This window comes from Fukomys damarensis, unplaced genomic scaffold (assembly GCF_012274545.1).
Source record: "Fukomys damarensis isolate Sample0158 unplaced genomic scaffold, DMR_v1.0_HiC HiC_scaffold_7, whole genome shotgun sequence".
Lineage (NCBI taxonomy): Eukaryota > Metazoa > Chordata > Mammalia > Rodentia > Bathyergidae > Fukomys > Fukomys damarensis.
The window spans coordinates 4238776-4258732 of NW_022900919.1; the positions used below are offsets into that span (position 1 = coordinate 4238776).

At 46.2% G+C, this 19957-nt stretch overlaps 1 long non-coding RNA gene across 3 annotated transcripts in view; it reads right to left on the reverse strand.

The window, feature by feature from the left end:
- Positions 1-19957, reverse strand: part of LOC104872075 — a 183510-nt gene that overhangs the window by 88460 nt on the left and 75093 nt on the right. For all 3 annotated transcript variants that reach the window (XR_004516163.1, XR_004516166.1, XR_004516165.1), the window contains exon 5: positions 19296-19567. This is a non-coding gene — a long non-coding RNA (uncharacterized LOC104872075). The remainder of the gene's footprint in view (positions 1-19295; positions 19568-19957) is intronic.

Genomic DNA, 19957 nt, shown 5'->3' on the forward strand with positions numbered 1-19957 from the left:
TCACAGCAATGACACCATTTCTCAGTCCCAATTTTCTGTTAATCAGTGTCCTTTACTCTAAAAGATACCTAAGATGAACAGTCTTAAAATTTGTTTTTTTCTTTAAGACAAGTTCTTGCTATGTAGTTCAGGCTGGCGTTGAACTCACTACATAGCTCAGGCTGGCCTCAAATTCCCAGCAATTCTCCTGCCTCATCCTCCTGAGTGCTGGGATTACAGGTGTGCATCACCATGCCTGGCAAGATGGAATTTTTTTTTAACTGGGGACCTTGTGCTTTCCAGGCAGGCACAGCACTACTGAGCTACATCTCTGGCCAAAGATGGACAATCTTTAGAAGAGGAACAGCTTATTTTGGCTCATGGTCAGAGGTTTAAATTCACGGTCAGTTGGCACTGATTTTGAGCATGAGGAGAGGCAGCAAACCACAGAGGGAGTATGTGCTGGAGGAAGGCCTTGTCTCGTGGTGGTCAAGAGGGACAAATGAAGTGGCCAGGATCCCATATAACCCGAAGGGCCTCAAGGACTTAAAGCCACAATAGCTGGGAGCGCTGTTGCCTGTGTAATTTGCAGCCATGGGCTCTTTCTGGCAATTTCTTCTGCAGAAGAGCCCTCCTTCACCCTGGATCATGCCAACTTCCTGTGTTCCTGAACATACCCCGTTCTAGGGCACAAGCCCAGGACCTAACTTTGCCCTAGCAGTCTCCCAACTCTTACTCTCCCAGCTGTACCACAGGCCAGGTTCTGAGTCTTTAACCCATGGTCTTTGGGGACATTCAAGATCCATATTATAATATTTGCTATCAAGATCTTTAATGGTGGGGCCAGAGATTTAGCTCAGCGGTTTGGTGGCCTGCCTTGCAAGTGCAAAGACCCAAGTTCAATCCCTGGTACAAAAAAAAAAAAAAAAAAAAAAAAGAAAAGAAAAGAAAAAAAAATAAAAAAAAAGATCTTTAATGGTAAGGAATTTCCTAAACCATCATGATTACATTTTTTTGGTACCCAGTCCACTATGGACAAATGTGAATACTGATTCTGTTATTTTGAGGCTTGGTAATAGCAGCAACAGGATCCACTGTCCCACATAATTCAAGTGGCATCCAGAGAAGCAAAATAACTTGTCAGTTTCTTTCAGTCATTTTTTGAAAACTTTAAGACAATACTCCTGTATGAGGAATAAACTCTTGAATGCAGAAATATGAATAATGTTTCTTGTCCATGGTGGTTCTAAATATTGGCTTCCAATGCTTATATCTCTTGTATCCCAATGTGTCTTTGGTGGGATCCTGAAGGTACATGACCCGGGAATGTCTGAGAGAGGGTTTTGGGGTATTGTGTACAGGTACCTATATTTGAAGAAAAGGTTACAGAGTCTCTAGTTGGTTGCTGAGTATTGGTAAGAAGAAGGTGAGAAGAAAGAGGACAGTCCATGAAATTTACTGTTGCTGTTGTGGTTGGAATGTTTATATTCATAGCTACAGAGAAGACAGAATCATTCCAGAGCTCTACAGAACTATTACTTATTCTTCAAAATGCTTTCAAAGCATAAACATATGAAAACAAACTGAAGAAAACCTAACAACACAAAAATAAACATGCAAACCCTGGAACAACATTAGTAAAAAAAAAAAATCTGAAATAAACAGTGGGAAAAGAGCAGTTCCCAGTGTATCCTCGACCAGGGTACCTGGACACTGCAGCTAGGCAACGATATAACAAGAAAAACACACAACATTCTAAGTCGCCTGATGGGTGCAGGGGCAGAAATTCTTAGGGGAAGTATTAACAAAACAAACTGGTGACATTAAAAAATCAAATGTTCGCTATGATCAGGAGTTTTTAATCACAAAAATGCAAGTTTTGTGTAGCATATGAAAACAATTCTTCTAATGTCCAGACATAATAAAGGACACAAAACACACAAGCATCAGAAGAGATGAAAAAAAGCATGTGACAAATCTAAAGCTGATACATGACAAAAATACCAACAAAATCCTACCAACTTAGGCAAAGAAGGGAGGTTTTTAATTTTTTGCTGTTTTGTTTCATTTTGAGATAGGGTTTTTTCCAAGTTGTGTTCAGTTTGACAAATGATTCTCCTGCCTCAGTCCCTTAAGTGGCTGGAATGATAAATATGTACAATCATGCCAAGTTTAGAAGGAAACTTTATAAAAGCAATGAAAAGTTTGATCATGATAATTTCAGATTAACATCTTACATTTTCCAGAAAAGTTCTGGACTTTTCCCTGGGAAAAATAACAAGACATGGATGTCCATTTTTTGCCACTTTTATTAAATGTTGTCCTGGAAAATAAAGTCTGCCATATGACTGAAAAATAAGTAAACAACATCCAAATTGAAAGGGAAACAGAATATCTTTCCAAATGACAATACCTTGTGTATAAAGAATCCTAATGATTGTACTAAAATTTGATTAGACATAAAAGATAAGTTTAACTAGCTTGTGGTAATAAGGTCAATTCACAAAATCAATTGGATTTGTATATACAAACCAAAAATGAAACTCAGAAAACAACTATATTTAAAATAGCCTTAGTATAAAATAATACCCAGAAAAAATTATCGAAATCTGTGTACAAATGTACCCTGAAATCTAAAAAATGTATTTACGATTTTTAAATACTCAGTAATGGAGGAAAATCCATGTTCATGGAGTAAGAAAGTTTAATATTATTAAGAATGGCCATCATTCCCAAGCGTATCTATCAAGCCAGGACAACCCTACCAAAGGCCCAGGTAACTTTTTAGTTTTTGCCTGTGCTGCATTGGTAAGCTGATTTAAAAATCCACATGGAGATATAAAAGATCGAGAAGAGGCAAAAACAGTCTTGAAAATAAATAAGCTGGAATAATAACCTCCTATTTCCTGATTTGAAACTTCCTACAAAATACAGGAGCCAAGATGCCCTGGCATTAAGCACATGGAAAGACATGTTGGTCCAAAGAACTGGATGCCAGCGCGTTGTAGAAATTACCATCGTATTTCTGGTCGGCCGTATTTAAAAAGGTGCCAAACGAGTCAGTTTGAAAAGAACAAAAACAAAAACGTATTTCTCAACAAATGCTGTTTGGGCAAGTAAATGTTCACAGCAGAATAGATTCCTCCCTGATACCATCCGCATCATTAACTCCAAATGGATCATAACCCTAAATGTAAGAGCATAAAAATATCATACCAGAGAACGAGTATATCATCTTGATGGCCTTAGCTGAGAGAATGGTTTTTAATACAAGTAGAGATAAGAGGATAGGAAGTTGTTACGGTTTAGGTCTAAATGTCCCCCCAGGGCCTCTGGTGTTTGGAGGATCACCGGGTCCTGGGGCTGCTATACTCATCAGTGCATGAAGACACTGATGACTTTGCTAACTAAATGTGCTGTGAGGAGGTGGGACCTGGTTAGAGGTGGGTCAGTGAGGCCGTGACCCCAGAACGTGTATTCTGGTCCTTAACAGCCCACTTCTCTCTCCCTGCCTCCCAGTCACCACGGCTTGGGAGCTTTTCCTGTGCCAGGACCTTCCACCGGACCCTTTTTGCCTTGGGGCCAGCCAGGTGTGGAATGAACCATGAGCCAAAACACAGCTCTCCCTTTAAATTGCGGATGCCCAGTATTCTCTCAGTGACTGGAAAAGTGACGTCACGGCTGGTATCTAGCTGTCCTTCCAAACCTCATGTGGTCACAGGTGGGAATTTGGGGAGGTGGCCGCATCTAGAGTGTGTGATGCTGGGATTGATTCTCAGTGCAGTGCTAGGATTGAGGGTGCTCCACCCTGGGTGTGAGTGCTGCCCCTGGTAGGGCAGGTAGCCTGGGTAGGATATAAGGGACAGAAAGAGGGCTGCGGTTGTTGCTTGCTGCTTTACTGCTTGCTGCCTTTTTTGCCTTTTGCCATCTGTCTGCATGAATTGTTTCTCCTCTGCCACGCCACCTGCCTGGGAGACAACCAACTATAGACTGAAACCTCTACTAATTGTGAGCCTGAATAAACCTTTCTTCCTTTAACTTTGGGTATTAGGTATTTTGTCTCAGCAATGAGAAAAGTAACTAATATGGTGACGAAGACAGAAATGATAGGCAATTCAGTTTATATGACATTCAGGAAAAGTAAAAATACAGAGACAGTAAAGAAAGTTCTGATGAATAGATTCTGGAGAGAGAAGAAGGCCAAACATTTGAAATATGGTGGATTTCTTTAGGGGAGTGAAATTATTTTATACGATCATATGCTATCACACATGGTGAATATATGATACTGGTTTTCAAATTGTAAATAACTTTATTATGCAAAAAGAAGAGTGAAACTAACTGCATGTAAAGAACGAAATTAACTGCATGCAAATTAAAACTTTATTTATTAGGTGAGGGGAATCTCAGATAATAAACCACTGCTCTAATAAAAAACTGAAATAACCAATTTAAACAGATAATATCTACTTTTGCATCAATTTTGGAGGTTTCAGCCCATGACCAATTGTGCCCACTGCTCTGGGCCCACAGTGAGGTCGCACACCAGGGCTGTCCACCTCCTGGCTGAGGCAGGCAAACAAAAGAGGACAGGCTGGGCTCTGGTACCCCTTTCCAGGGCCCCCAGGAACAAGGTCCCGGCAGAGAAAACGCTTAAAGTTTTCCACTACTTTTTCAACCTGGGGCTATGTCACCAGCACATGGGAATTTTGGGGGGACACCCCAGATCCACACCACAGCAGCCCCTGTTGCTACATCCATAGTGTAAAAGTAAACAGGTACACAAACGAAGGTGCACGTGACACGCTGTGACGCACGAAGGAGCTCATCCAGACCGTAGGAGAATAAGCAGTGACATCAGCGGATGCGTAGGTACCGACGTGTGTACGCACGCACACCGTGGAGGAGCGCACACACCCGGTCAAGCCTCGACCCACCGTGCTTGCTGTTTCCATCCCAGCAGCTCCGGTCCTGGAGCTCACCTACGTCTGTGAATTGCCTAAGGAGATGGGAACCTGTACTAGGGTGGAGGTCAGCGGGATGGTGACGCGAATGTACACAGGAGGGCCGAAGACCCCCGGGCCTGTCTGTCATTGTAGGGCCTTCCCTGCTCTCAGCAGCCTCAATGTTTCCCAGACCCTATCTCCCGCCCCACATTTCCCTGAGACCAGCCCAAGGCAGAGGCTATCTTTATGAACTCTGTCTTCCAGAGGCTGAGAGGAACATTACAAGCATCAAGATCCAGACACTCAACATTCCTCAGTTTAGGATGCATTCCTCTGCCATGCAGCCCGCTCTCTCTCTCTCTCTCTCTCTCTCTCTCTCTCTCTCTCTCTCTCTCTCCTCTCTCCCCTCTCTCTCTCTCTCTCCCTCTCCCTCTCTCTCTCCCTCTTTCTCTCTCCCACTGGCTCTGCCTTTCTTAGCCCCCGCCATCCTCACAAATAAATGTTCTCTAAATCTGCTGGCTTCTTCTCACTGCCAGGCCTGTGCCCCCGATGCATCTCCACCCCTGCTGGGCCACTGCTCCTCACTCTTTTTTTTTTCTTTCCTTCTGGTACCGGGGATCGAACTCAGGACTTGCAGTTGAGAGGCAGGCAGTGGCACCACAAAGCTACATCCTCGGCCCTGTTCCTTGCCCTTGAGAACGTCCTCCACTGGCCTCCTCCAGGAGGCCCTCCTTGGCGGTCCCTTTCTGGGGCTGAAGCTTTTGTGTGAGTTCCAAGTACAACTCTGCGTGGTATTTTATGTTTCCGCTGGATTATCGGAGTGCCCATGGGACTGCACCCTCAGAATGTGGATATTTGTCGGTGGGCTCCCTCCTGAGCCCATATGGGCAATAGACAGAGGTAATCCTTTATGCTGATGTTCAATGTGTATTAATAAATGTCTTAAACTCCTCCCCTAAACTCTTACTTTGAAAGCAAACTATAACCGTTCTTACTCCGTGTGGGGATTGACCTGGAAGATCAACTTTTCTTTTCTTTTCCTCTCCTCTCATGAACATGGACTCTGGCTGCCACCTCAGCTGTTTCCCTGTTCTCCCACTGCTGTGCAGACCTCTGAGGGACCACGCTGCTTCCCGCCTCATCGCTGCTATTTGCCCTCAGACCACAGAAAAGTTTCCTTGTTCTCAAAGGCTCAGCTCAGACATTTACTCGTCAATATTTTTAAAGGATTGTGACCAATCCTATTTCATTCACTTTACCATGTATGGTTTCCTTTTTCAAAAAAGCATCCCAACTTCTGTTTCCCTGGAAGCAGCCATGTCATTGTTTTCATTGTCTGAATTTGCCTTGAAATATTGCACTGTCCCATTCTGGCAGATCCCCTGCCTGAGCACATGCGGTGTGGGTGTCAGCAGTGACGTAGGTGACGGTGCAGCCTCTTCGTGGCCCTCAGGCCTCGTGTCACAGAAGGGGAGGTGAAGATATCTGTGCCTCTACATGTTAATCTGACTCCGAATCACTGATTCAGAATAGCAAGAGAATTTCTAATTTGTACATTATTTCCAGTACTTTTTCTCATTTTTTGTGACTACAACTTGTGTTTATGATGCTAAAATTGCTTTTAAAATATGTTCAAATCTACTAAGTGCATACAGCTTAATTGACAGTGGTATAATCTATTGATTTATATGTTTGATTAATTTTCATACCCAACAATATGAAATAGCTAATTCTGACTTTCCTTTTAGTATTACACATGCCTGTTCATTTGTCTGATTTCTCTGTAACATCTACACCCCCCCTTTCTTTCTTTTTCTTTTTTGCAGTATTGGGGATCTAACTCAGAACCCTGCACTTGTAAGGCAGGCGTGCCGAGCTAAATCCTCAGCTACTTTGTTTCTTCTTCACTTTAATTTTGTTTATCATAAGCAGAAACTCATGGATACAGGAATGGGTGGACAGTGACAGAAGGAATGAATCTATTTTTTAAAAAAAGGTACAAGAATGGCTACCACTGCTACATGTAGAAACAAAAATTTAAAAAATATATGATACAATGCTGTGGAAAAAAGGACAGAAATTCTGTGCCGATCACCAAAGGTGAAAACAAAAATCTGCAAATTATAAGGTACAGTGTTGTGGGGGAAAAGGACAGGAATTTTGGGACTATTACAAAATCTTAAAACAAAAATTGGAAAATTACATGGTACGATGTTTTGTAAGGCCCTGTACATCAAATGGAGAAGAAATCGTTCTATCTGAGAGATGTGAAGCAATGATATGACCCCTATTATTGCTCCATCTCATGGCTTCCAGAGAATTTGCTTGCGATGGTGTGACAAGTTGGCTGATCTTCTGGTTTGAGATTTGAGACTACAGAATTCAGAGTGTGGAAAGCAAGACACTCAAAATCTTCATTCTTCATGTTCAGTAGTAAGGAAAGGTGAGGGCAGCAACACCCATGTGCATGCAGGTAGGGATGCCCCATCCCCCATCCCTTCGTCCCGTGGAGGACTGGGTCTGGGAGCAAAGCAAAAAAAAAAGACAAACCAATAGGAGCCATTTAAGGGGATCTGGCTAGGAAATGTTTTGCCATATTTCTGACTGTAAAAACAGGCCTTTGTGTGGCCTGCTGGTCTTGCAAACATCTGAAGATTTTGTAATATGCTGCAGAGAAGAGAAAATCGTATGTATAGGCAGGTTGAACAAGCCATCTGGATCAAACCTGCTTTTCCTAGGATTTCTGGCTATGTGTGCTGATAAATTCAGTATATTATAAGGTACTTTACACAGAACTAAGTACTGCGAAGAGTAGAATGTAATTTTCAATAAAAGAAAGAGCAAAGTCGGCCTTATCTCTTCTGTTTGTTTTTAAAGAAAATCCCCAGTTTCTGTTAAAGTTAGTATTCATCTGGTTTCTCACCGTCATGACACAAATGCCACAGTCAGCGGAGTTGGAATGGATTATAATATTGCTGCTTTTCTGTAGTGAAAACAAGGTAAAATGTGCCTAAATCTAGCATAACAATAGAATTTTCTGAAGAGGTGGGGCTTTTCTAAACCAAGATTTAATCTTGAAGTCTCTATGCATTACTGAAGCCTGCATATGCCATCCACTTCTGTGGTTTGTTCCCTGCAGTTTCACGTGCTGGAAGACGGGGCAACATTGTGGCAATGACGTTGGGAGGCAGTGGAAAATCTAGGAGCCCAGCAGTGCAAAGTAATAGGTCACTGGTGATAATGCCCTTGACAGGCTTTATGGCTCTTGTCAGGCCCCTTGGCCAGGCAGATCAGAAAGAAAAAAAAAAAAAAAAGAAAAAAAAATCTCACAGCAGCCTTGCATCAGGCTCTTCAGACCTCCAAGAAATGCACAACAGGAAGCCAAAACACAGGCTCCAGAGGAACATGTGCCCACCACACCCTGCAATGCCTGCAGACCTGGATGCCCGGCAGCCACAAGAGACATCCTACACCCTTGCAGACCTCCCCCTTCCCAAGACTCAGCCTCCCCCTCCCCAAGTCTCAGAAATTTCCACCCTTCCCTATCTCTCCTCCCCTAGTCAAACCACCCTATAAAAGTCTCCTTTCACCCCGCCCTCAGGGCCAATGGTATTTTCACCCTTGGCCCATCTACACCTAGGCTGAAATAAACTCCACTTGTTGCTTTAACTTCTCCTGACTTGGTGGACTCGGTCACACCTCAGTTTACCCTAATATCTGGCGCTGAAACCTGGGAGGGACAGGACCCCCTCCTAAGAGGGTCCAGTCTTCCTTTCCAGACCCCACTGGGGCTGACTGAGATCATCCCTGACATCTGACCTCAGGCCATTTCCCGCCACGGCTGTGCTGTAACCCAGGTCTCCTCTTCAGGTCGGGTGAGTCCTTCTGCCTCTTACGCTAGCCCCTCCATAGCCAACTTCCTCTTTCTGCCCAGGTGATTCATCTGACCTGACTTGGGTTGTGCCCTTTAAACCCAGTTCTGGTCACACACTCTCCTGGAAGCCGGACTCCCTGGTGGCTGCCCAATCTCAGGGACATCTGACTTAGTCACCCACCCATTCTGCAGGGCCTGGAGAAGCTGATTGGAGATTTCCTCTCCTTTTCTTGAGTTGCCGCTGCTGTGTCAGTGTCAGGTGTCACCATGGGCAACTCTGCCTCTTCTGTTCCCGCTTCCTCTCCTCTGGCGTGTGTTCTAAAGAACATTAAGCCTCTCCATCTCACACCCGACCTGAAGCCAAAACGTCTAATATTTTTCTGCACTAAGGTTTGGCCAAAATACAAATTGGACAATGGGTCACAATGGCCCAAAAATGGTACTTTTGATTGCTTAGTTCTCCGAGACCTGGACATTTATTGCCGCCGTCAGGGAAAATGGTCTGAGGTCCCATATGTCCAGTCCTTTTATGTTCTCCGCCTTCTCCCCTGGCTCTGCACCACCTGTGACCCCTATGAACTTGTCCTTGCCGCCACCCCCCTCCCGCCTATCCAGGAATCCTCCCTAGAAACCGATCCGGCCTCTGACTCTCTCCTCCCCTCACGCCCTCAGCCCCACCGATCCAGATCCCGTTTCTCTTCAACCTCAGCTGCCCTCCGCCGCTGACCCCCCAGAATTGTCCTCCCTCTCCCGGCCTCACCTCTGAGCCCCTCTCTCCACCAGTCCTCCCCACTCCCCCACACCCATTCTGGACTCCAGTTGGTTCCTTGGGGGCTCCTGCCATTCAGCTGCCCTCCATGAGGTGGCTGGTGTTGAGGGCATCATTCCTGTCCGCGTCCCAGATCAATCACCACCTCGGATCTTTTCTCTCTGATTCCTCTCCCTACATTCATGCATCCCAATATCTTTCCCAGTCCTACAAATGCATCTGAGATGCTATCATTGTCACTTTGACCTCTACTCTCTCACCCGAGGAATGGGAACAGGTCTGGACTTTGGCTCAGGCTGCCACCAGCTCCAGCCTAACCTGAGAGATGGAGCCAGGGTTGTCTCCTGAGCTAAAGCCCAGTGGAGTTTTAATCAGAGATGCGGAAGGTCGCTACCCAGCCAAAGAGGCCCAAATGATGATAATCTGCCTAGTTGAAGGCCTTGAAAAGGCAGCTCACAAATCACTCAGTTATGACAAGTTTAAAGAAATCACCTGAGATGCGAGCTAGAAATCCGGCTCACTTTATGTCTTGCTTGGCTGCCACCTTAAGAAAATATATAGCCTTAAACCCAGAGAGTCCTGAGGGACAACTCATTCTTAAAATTCATTTTATTACCAATCAGCTCAAGATACCTGCAGAAAGCTCCCAAGGATGAGACAGGCCTTCAGACCCCCCAGCAGAAATTAATTAATCAGACGTTCAACATCTTCAATAACTGCAATGAGGTTGCCCACCAACAGTATATTTCTGACTTACAGTTACTTGCCTCCACTATGAGAAACCCCTCCAGGCTTTCAAAGCCTAATTGGAGCTGGAACAAAACCCCGGATGAGACAGAAAAGGGGTTCACCCCACTGGGGCTCTTCCTTAAGTGTCAACAGTCTGGCCAGTGGGCCAAAGAGTGTCCCAACCTGAAGCCACAGCAAACCCTGCCCCATGCGTGGAGGCCCATATTGGAAGTTGGACTGTCCTGTGGCAGCCAGATCTGTCATGGGGGTCCCTTCCCAGGGCCACCCACTGGGGACCAGGGTCCTCTCTGACGCGATCGGTTGGACCTCAGACGACTGGCACATCCTGGAGGTCTCGGATGCCCCTTGGACCATCTCAGCCACTGAACTCCGGGTATATCTCATGGTGGAAGGTAAGACTGTTTCATCTTTAACCCATGTGGGGGTGACCATTGTATTCTTCCTCCACTCTCAGGACAGCTAACTTCAGCCTCAGTTTCTGCTGTGGGGATCGATGGCACCTTATCCAGGCTTCTCAAAACTCCAAAACCACATTTCCCCCCATGCTTTTCTAGTTATCACAACCTGTCCAGTTCCCCTCCTCGGATGAGAAACCCTGACTAAGCGCTCTGCTACCTTAATTATCTCGGGCACCACCCCCACCTCATTTCCATACTTCTTACTCCCCCTGACACTCCCTCCAAATACCCCACAGTGTCTCCTTCCCCAAATCCATGTGTCTGGGATGTTTCTGCTCCTTCAGTTGCCTGACACCACCTTCCCCTTTACAGCCCCCTTAAAAAGGACCATTCTTATCTATCCCAGTGCCAATACCCCTCCTTGTCAGACCAAGCCCTTAAAGGATTAAAGCCTATCATCACACACCTCCTCAGACATGGCCTCCTCATCCCCATAAACTCTCCCTTCAACACCTCCATCCTTGCTGTTTACAAAGCCAACCAGTCATCCTGCCTGGTCCAGGACCTCTGCATTGTCAACCGGATAGTCCTCCACACCTACCCTATAGTCCTCAACACTCTGTCCTCTCCTCTGTTCCCTCTTCCACTACCCATTACTTAGTCCTCGACCTAAAAGCTGCTTTCTTCACCATTCCCCTACATCCTGACTTGAAGCTCCTCTTTGCCTTCACAAGGACAGATCCAGATAGCTCCCCTATCACAGAGCTTACCTGGACTTTCCTTCCCCAGGGTTTGGTGATATCCCCCACTACTTCAGCCCATGGCCCCCTTTCCTTCCACCCTGCTGCCTCCTGCTTGCTACAGTATGTTAATGACCTCCTCCTCTGCAGCCCCTCCACCTACTCCTGCCTCTGAGACACCCTCTCTATCCTACAACACCTAGAAGGGAGGGATATCGAGTCTCTCCTTCAAAAGCCCAAATCTGCTCCAACCCAGTTATGTATGTGGGCATCGTCCTCCATAGCCATACCTGAGTCCTTCCCCAGAATGTGTACACCTAATCGCTTAAATCCCAATGCCCACCACGACTCAACAACTACTCTCTTTCCTGGGAATCACTTTCTCCTGTGGCTTCTAGGTTTCTCACAAAGCCCCTCTCTGAGCTCACCCAAACAACCCCCTGCGTTACTTAGACAACAAATCCTTCCCTCACTCCTCCTTGAAAAAACTCGGAGGCCCAGATGTTAGCTCCAGCTCTCTCTCTCCCAGACCTCTCACACCTTTTCTCTCTTCACACCCTAGAAGAGAGGGAATGCACTGCCACAATCTTAAACCAGGGTCCAAGGTCCAAGCCCCAGCCCAGCTGCCTTCTTATCACAACAGCTAGGACCCACTATCGAAGGATGGCCTGGCATAGCCATCCTTCTGGAAGCCCTAAAAACCACTCTCCACACGTCTGTCACTTTATATTCTCCTCACAATCTCAAAGGCCTTATGACTTCCTCACACCTGCCTCACCTATTCTGGGCCCCTAGACTCTTCTAGCTTGGTGCCCTCTTCTTAGAGACACCCACAGTCACCCTCACTCCGGGCCACAATTCCGACCCTGCTTCTTTCCTGGCTCCCCCATCCCCAAAACAGAAAGAAACCCCATCCCGTGACTGAGTTCTTCTGCACTGTAACCCCTTCCCACACACCTCAGGCCTTCCCTTTTCAGACCTCGGATAGACCTGGTTTATCGATGGGAGCACCTTTAAGACTGCACACTCCTTACCAGCAAAGGCAGGATATGCAGCGGTCACTTTAGACTCAGTCGCTGAAGCTCAGGCCCTAGCCCCACACGTCCTATCTCAACAGGCTGCACTCAGTGCCCTAGCCCAAGCACTCACCCTAGCAAAAGGGCATGGAGGTAATAGGTGTACACAGACTCGAAATGCACTTCCCACATTCCCCACAACCATGCCACGATCTGGAAAGAAAGGGGCCTTCTCCTGACACCAGGGTCTTCCACCATAAATCCCTACCTAATAACAGCCCTCCTAGAGGCAGCACTTCTACCCACCCCAGGTGCAGTCATCCACTGTAAGGGCCATCAGAAATCCTCAAGCCCCATAGCATGAGGAAAGAGGCTACCACCTCCACCAAGGCACCAACACAACCCCAAGGTCAATATCTTTCCTTGGTGGGCATCACTCCCAAGTACGCCCCTGAAGAGGCTTCCAAATACCAGACACTCCCTGCAGCTAATGGGTGGTTCCTAGACCAAGGAAAATTCCTCCTTCCCACCTCCCAGACCCATCAAATTCTCTCTTCACTCCACAACAGCTTCCACACAGGCTACAAACCTCTCAGGTGCCTGCTAGACTCCAGTATCTGCCCCTTCCTGGAAAGATGCATGAAAAGAGATCGTGACACACAGCTCTGTCTGTCACTCAGTTCCCCACAAGTTGTCCTCTGTCCTCCCTCTTACTCCACACATCAAGCCCGAGGCTTCACTCTTGCCCAAGACTGGCAGATAGACTTCACACACATCCCTCAAGCTTAGATACTTCCTAGTCTGGGTAGAAAAATTCACAGGATGGGTTCAAGCCCGACCCCAAGAGCAGAATCACTCATTCAATGCCTCTTAGAGGATGTGGCCTCCACACCTCCATCCAGTAGACAATGGGTCTGCCTTCCCATCCCAAAAGACTCAGTCTCCAAATCCCTTGAGGTCAACTGGAACCTCCACATCCCCCACAGTCCCAGTCCTCAGGAAAAGTAGAAAAAGCCAATGGCTTAATTAAGTCCCAACTCACAAAACTCTCCTTACAGCTAAAAAAAAAAAAAAAAAAAAAAAAAAAAAAAAAAAAAACCAAAACCAAAACCAAAACCAAAACAAAAATAACAAAAATTGGTACTGCCTACTCCCCACTGTCCTCCTTAGAATCAGGGAGTCTCCCTCCCATGTCGCCCCAGGTATAGCCCCTTTGAGATGCTTTATGGCTGCTCCTTTCCCTTGGGTCTGAGCACTGCCCAGAGACCAGCCCCCTGGGAGACTACCTTCCAATCCTACAACTAGTCATATCCCTGGGGCCACTAACCTCATCTTGCCCTCCCCCAACATCCACATGCACGGAGGACCACCTGGCTGGCAGGACCGTCCTGGACAGCTCGCACACCATCCCCTACAGCACTCTGACAGCTGCCTGCAGGCAGGACCCTCTCCACTGGATCTGCTGCTCCTGCTGAAACTTCACTCTTCTGACTCACCCCAGACCCAGGGCTTCCCAAGCTGGCTGGAAATTGCAAGTAGTCTCCCTAGCCTTCCTCCCACTCACCTGGATCCCAGAGAATATTTACCTCACCGATCCTTGCCTAGCCTGCTATTTACTCCATTTCTTGAAACTTCACTTGGCCTCCACCTCACTTGGTTCCACCCCTGGTCCACCTCCTTTGAATTCTCTTCTCCTGGATCCAAGACCTGCTGTTTCAGGGAACTCTCTTTGCAGACAGACTTCACAGTGGTTAGGAGAGTTTTTCTTCTACGGGCCTCTTGCCCACTTGCCCTCTGATGAAATACACCCACTCACCTTTTTCCTCTTCCTCTGCCTATCCACACCTCCTTCCTGAGGATCATTCCACACATGTTCTGTTCTCTTCCCTTCCTGCTCACATACATACCCCAAGCCCCACATTCACTGCGGGCCTCACCTCAGTGAGGTTGGGCCTCATCCCACCCAACTGGATCAACATGAAAGGAGAACTCCTTGCCTTTGTCTTCCTCTTTCTGAGAGGGCTAATCCTCGTCCCACTATGTGCCTTAAAATCCACATCATAACATTCTGTCTTATCCAGGCCAGCCTGTTTGCCATGCTTTTCCTCACCTGCCTCTTCCTTCTATTCACCCAAGACATTTTTCCTCTCCCCCTGTAACTACAAAAGACCCTGGGCTTAATCCACACCATGTTAGTTAGACAGGGCTAATTCTACCCCGGCTTAGAATTTCTGGCTCTGCATCTCTAGCTCGTCAACCTATGATGCGGCCACCCCTGCCCTCAGGCTGGACAGCAGCTCTCTTTGATTACTATCCAGAATTCCAACACGAAGGGCCCAAACTCCCAACCTTCCATGCCTTCAAAAAGGCCCCTATTGTAAACCCATCTCTGGACCAAATAGCCTCCCAAATACAACTCACATTCCAGGCCCAAGTCTGTATCACCAGACAAATGACATCTGGTATCCCCTTGGGCACATTAGATCCAATGAACTGCAATCTTATCCTTACACTATCTCCATCCCAAGGCCCCTATACATACCTTACTCCAGTTGAAAAAGCCTACCCTTCCTATGGAAGAGACAAGGACAGGTGATCAGGGCCACCATCAGTCACTGTCATCAATAGAAAACCCTCCACTTTTTGCACAGGTCACTCAGAATCCTATAGTGATCTAGATTCATGCCCTTCCCCCACCTCCAGTAAACTGGGGCAATTCCCAGCCTTTCCTGATTCCTTCTCGTGCCCAACTTTCTGACCAACAGCGAGGAGACACTCCACCTAGACACCACACTCTTCTTATTACATTTGGAAAATAAAACTCAGGGAGCAAGCCAAATGACACATCCAGGTCAGGCCCATCCCTCACAGGGGCCACACTAGCATTCTCTGTAGGTTTCTGGACAGCAGTGCAAAACACCTGTAAGACTTCCCACTTCACCATCCACAGCCACTTCTGCCTGGCCACCTCAGGAATCTTCTGGCTATGTGGCACCTCAGTTTACCTCTGCCTCTCCACTAACTGGACCAGAACATGCGCAGTGGTATACCTGAGCCCCCAAACTGGCAGGAAACCAGATTCTTAGAGTCCTCACATACACCCTTGCCAGGAACTACAAGGATCGATCCCTCTATTAATAGGCTTGGGCATCACCACAGGAGTGGGGGCCGGTGTAGCGGTCCTCACCACCTCCATCACAGCATCCCAGTCCCCATAGAAGCAGTTTCAGGAAGTCTAAAGGAAATATCCAGGTCTATCTTGACCTTACAAAGTGAACTTGACTCCTTAGCTGTTGTGACTCTCCAGAAAAGATGAGGATGGTGCTTATCAACTGCAGAAAGGGGCAGGCTTTGCATTTTTATGGGAGAAGAGTGCTGTTTTTATAACAACCAATCTAGCATCATACATGAAGCAGCAAAAAACCTAGAGAACCAGGCTAACAGGCTTAAGGAACAGGCCCAATCAAAGGGCTTCTGGACCTTTTCCTGGAACAGCTGGATGTCCTGGCTCATGTCCATCCTGGGCCCCGTGGGCTTGGTCATTTTAATCTTTCTCTTTGGATCTTGTTTCCAAAACACCTTACAGGCTTCCTCCAAGGACAGATCCAGTCCACGATGACGAGACAGCTACTCCTGACTGCCTGCTACACTGCTGTACCTCAAGAATCTCAGGACACGCCTTCAAAAGACCCCTCCCCTTCCCATCTCTTGCAGGATGCCCACACAGCCCCCAGTCCCGCTCGAAGAAGCCATGAGAATCTACTTCCCCACTCCCGATTTTCTTTCTCTTATAACAAACAGAGGAGAAGTCAGGTCCCCTGCCCAGGCAGAACAGAAAATCATTTCACAATAGCTGTGCACTGAGCTCTTCGCACCTCCACCGGGCTCTTCAGACCTCCAAGAAATGCACAACAGGAAGCCAAAACACAGGCTCGAGAGGAACATGTGCCCACCGCACCCAGCAATGCCTGCAGACCTGGATGCCCAGCAACTACAAGAGACATCCTACACCCTTACAGACCTCCCCCTTCCCAAGCCTCAAAAATTTCCGTCCTTCCCTGACAATTTCTCCTTACCACCCTATAAAAGTCTCCTTTCAACTTGGCCCATCTACACCTAGGCTGAAATAAATTCCACTGTTGTTTTAACTTCTCCTGACTCAGTGGTCTTGGTTTTGCCTCAGCTTACCCCAACAGTTCTCATGGAAGTCTGGATAGTTCTCTTAAGAGTGTTGATGCAAAGTATCAACATTTGTTTCCCTTGCTTTCTGTCTTCCTGTCTCACCACACTGTGTCTCTCTTTAGTGAATGTGTCCATTGTAGTGCCATCCATCATATAATATGGCCAGAGAGGCTCAGACACAGTTCCACCAGATACCAGCTCTTGAACCTCCAAAGCTGTAACCTAAATAAATATATTTTTATACACAATATGCATTTCATTATAGCTTGGAAACAGACTAATGCCTCCAGAAAATTAATGGGAATATATAAAATTAGGAGAAAACTTACCCATAAAGTATTAATACTTTTGGTTTGTTGTTTGAACAGATGTCATACACCTTGAAAAAAAGCCCTATTCCCTTATTAGCACAACATACATAGCCCACTGGGTCTCAGAGATGTGTGGGAATGAATCTGCCTTCACTAGAGAATGTGCTTTTCTCTACACAGTCATGCTAGCATTAGTGCCTTCCACATAGCAGGCCCTGGGGAAATCCTAGTCTGCTTCTTGGGGCCCTGAGGAATTTCTGGTCTGTGTGTGTGTGTGTGTGTGTGTGTGTGTCTGTGGGTCTGTGTGTGTGAGTGGTTCAGGTGGGAAATCCCTACTTAACTCAGGCTAAAGAACCCTATCTTCACCAGGAAGGGACCCAGCATCTGTCTACACACATCCGGAGTCAGAGGAGTGTCAGATGCTCAGTCTAAAAAAACGAGCATCAACAGATTTAACTAAGAACATGAAGATGGGCAACGTACTGGGTAAGACAATAAATACAAATCTAAAAATCTCATAAGCACGAAAAGCTTTAAAAATATTATGACCATTAGTAAAAGAAAAGAAATAAAATATTGTAATACTTTGTACAAGTCACTGTTACAAAATTTTGTGCTGCCTGCAGTGTGTGTGTGTGTGTGTGTGTGTGTGTGTGTGTGTGTATTTTTTTTTAGTTTTGGTTTTTTTGAGACACAGTCTCACTTTGTAGTTCAGGCTGGCCCTGAACTCACTAGGTAGCTCAAGTTAGCCTTGAACTCCAGCAGTCCTTCTGCTTCTGCCTCCTGAGTGCTGGGATTACAGGCACGCATCACCAACCCAGCAATATATGTACATTTTTTTTGTTGTTTTTTTGGTACTGGGGATCAAACTCGGGCCCTTATGCTTTCGAGGCAGGCAGCAGCACCACTGAGCTAAATTCCTGGCCCTCTATATACATATTTTTGAGTGTCATTTTTAAAGTTTAAACATCAGTCTCTCTTTTGTTATACAATCAACACAGACAGAAATTATTTGGAATATCTGTGGAAAAGTTCTTTACCAGCACTCTGGTGTAAATAGGCAAATTTGACGTGAATCAAATTTATGTCAATCAATTTATGTCCATTTATTTTTGTTCATCCTACTTTCAAATCTGTGAATGGAGGGCATGGGATTTAGCTCAGTGGTATTGCTGCTTGTCTTGCAAGTGCAAGGACCTGAGTTCAATCCCTGGTACCAAAAACAAACAAACAAATCTGTGAATGGAAAGGCATACTTTCTTTGTAAATTACTAACATGTATAACAACTTTTAGTCTTATTTTGGTTATTTATGCCTATGTGTGAGTAAGCTATTTTAAGGAAGTGCTCTTTTGCTTGCCTCCGGACCAAAGTATTTAGTTATAACTACTTTCATGATAAATGAAGGAAGTGTATCGTTCTTTCTGTGTGTGCCTTCCCCTACACTGTGCTTATCAATCTAGATAGAAAGATAACTGGGCTGGAAAGAGTCGACATCTAATATTTATTGAGTCTTTTATTTTTCATTTGGTTGAGATTAATTATATAGATTTGCTAAAAATATTAAATGTGGGCCATGGATTTAGCTCAGTGGTGCCACTGCCTGCCTGGCAAGAGCAAGGTTCTGAGTTCCATCCCCAGTCCAAAAAAACAAAAAGAAAAAGAAACAAACAAAAAAACAATGTGCAGAGGAAGATACATGTGAGGTAGTTATCATGGCCGTGGGAAAGGGGAAAATGCGCCAATGAAACAAACAGCACACGTGAGCGATCTGAAAGCCAGCGATGGTTTTAGACTTTCCAAGCGCACTAGCCAGGTGACTGCTCTGCCCTGAGGAGGAGGCACTGGCTCTGCCTGCACAGCCGACACCTTAGATGCAGCCGCACTCTTTCGGTCGTGGGTCTTCTTCCATTAGGGTCTCCACGAAAGGAGACCCCGAGAATCTTTGCACGCAGGGTTGTCGTGTAATAGAATTGTACACAGCAGAAATATGTTCAGTGGCGTAAAGATGGCGCACAAGCACAGGTGCGTAAAAGGAGAAGAGTTCTCCTGGCCTTTTCACCTCTACCTTCACAACAGAAGATAAAACCCCTTAGGGTTAGCTGGGCTGACGGGCAAAACGACAGTGCGGCGCCACCCAAGACTGCAGCTAGAAGGCGGGAAAGGGAGACGGCCAGATACGCACTGAGGCCACAGTCCGACCAGTTTCATGTTTATGAAAATATGTGATATGTGATTAGCACATTTTTAAAGGTAATAATAACCTTTTCTGTTTTGTCAGAGCAAGTCAGAACTGTCCCTGAGTAAAGGAGGTACCAGTAGGCTACTTACCTGGATCCTCAGCCAAAGGGAATGCCGGTTCTCTATTAAATGGTTAATTAGCTGTGGTGCTTCCTTCAGGACAAATGACAGAGGCTGCCGGCTTTGTTCCAGAAGGTGGGTAATCACGGGCATACAGCGAAATGTGAAGACTCCGGGTTACAGGAGCTCCAGGGGGCCAGGTAGATATGCTGCAGCCCTGACTCCTGGGGGTCCTCCGCTGCCCACCTTCCAGTGATGTGCTAATTAGCTGGGAAAGAGAGGGCGCCTTGCTTTCTTTGCGGCTGAGGAGACAAAAGACATCAAAGCCCTGATTAGAGTCACAGCTCAGACCGCAAGAACCGACAAGAGGCGCTAACGCCTAGCTCACAGGTGGAGGATGGAATTCACTGCGACTAGATCTGGTAACCAAGCCTCAGAAATGTGTGCAGGCTTACCGACTCCTTCATAGGAGACGGTTTTCTGAAAGGTTTTTGACCTCCATGTTATTAAATTTACCCTGAAGAAGAAATTAAACATTTTTGGGCTGGAGATTTAGCTCAGTGCTGCAGCTGCCCACCTCGCAAACACAAGGTCCCGAGTTTGATCTCTCAAACCTCCCACAAAAAAACGTTTTCTCTGCTTTAATCCTCATAAATTAAAAAAAAAAAAGAAATTAAGCATTGTCTCTCCAG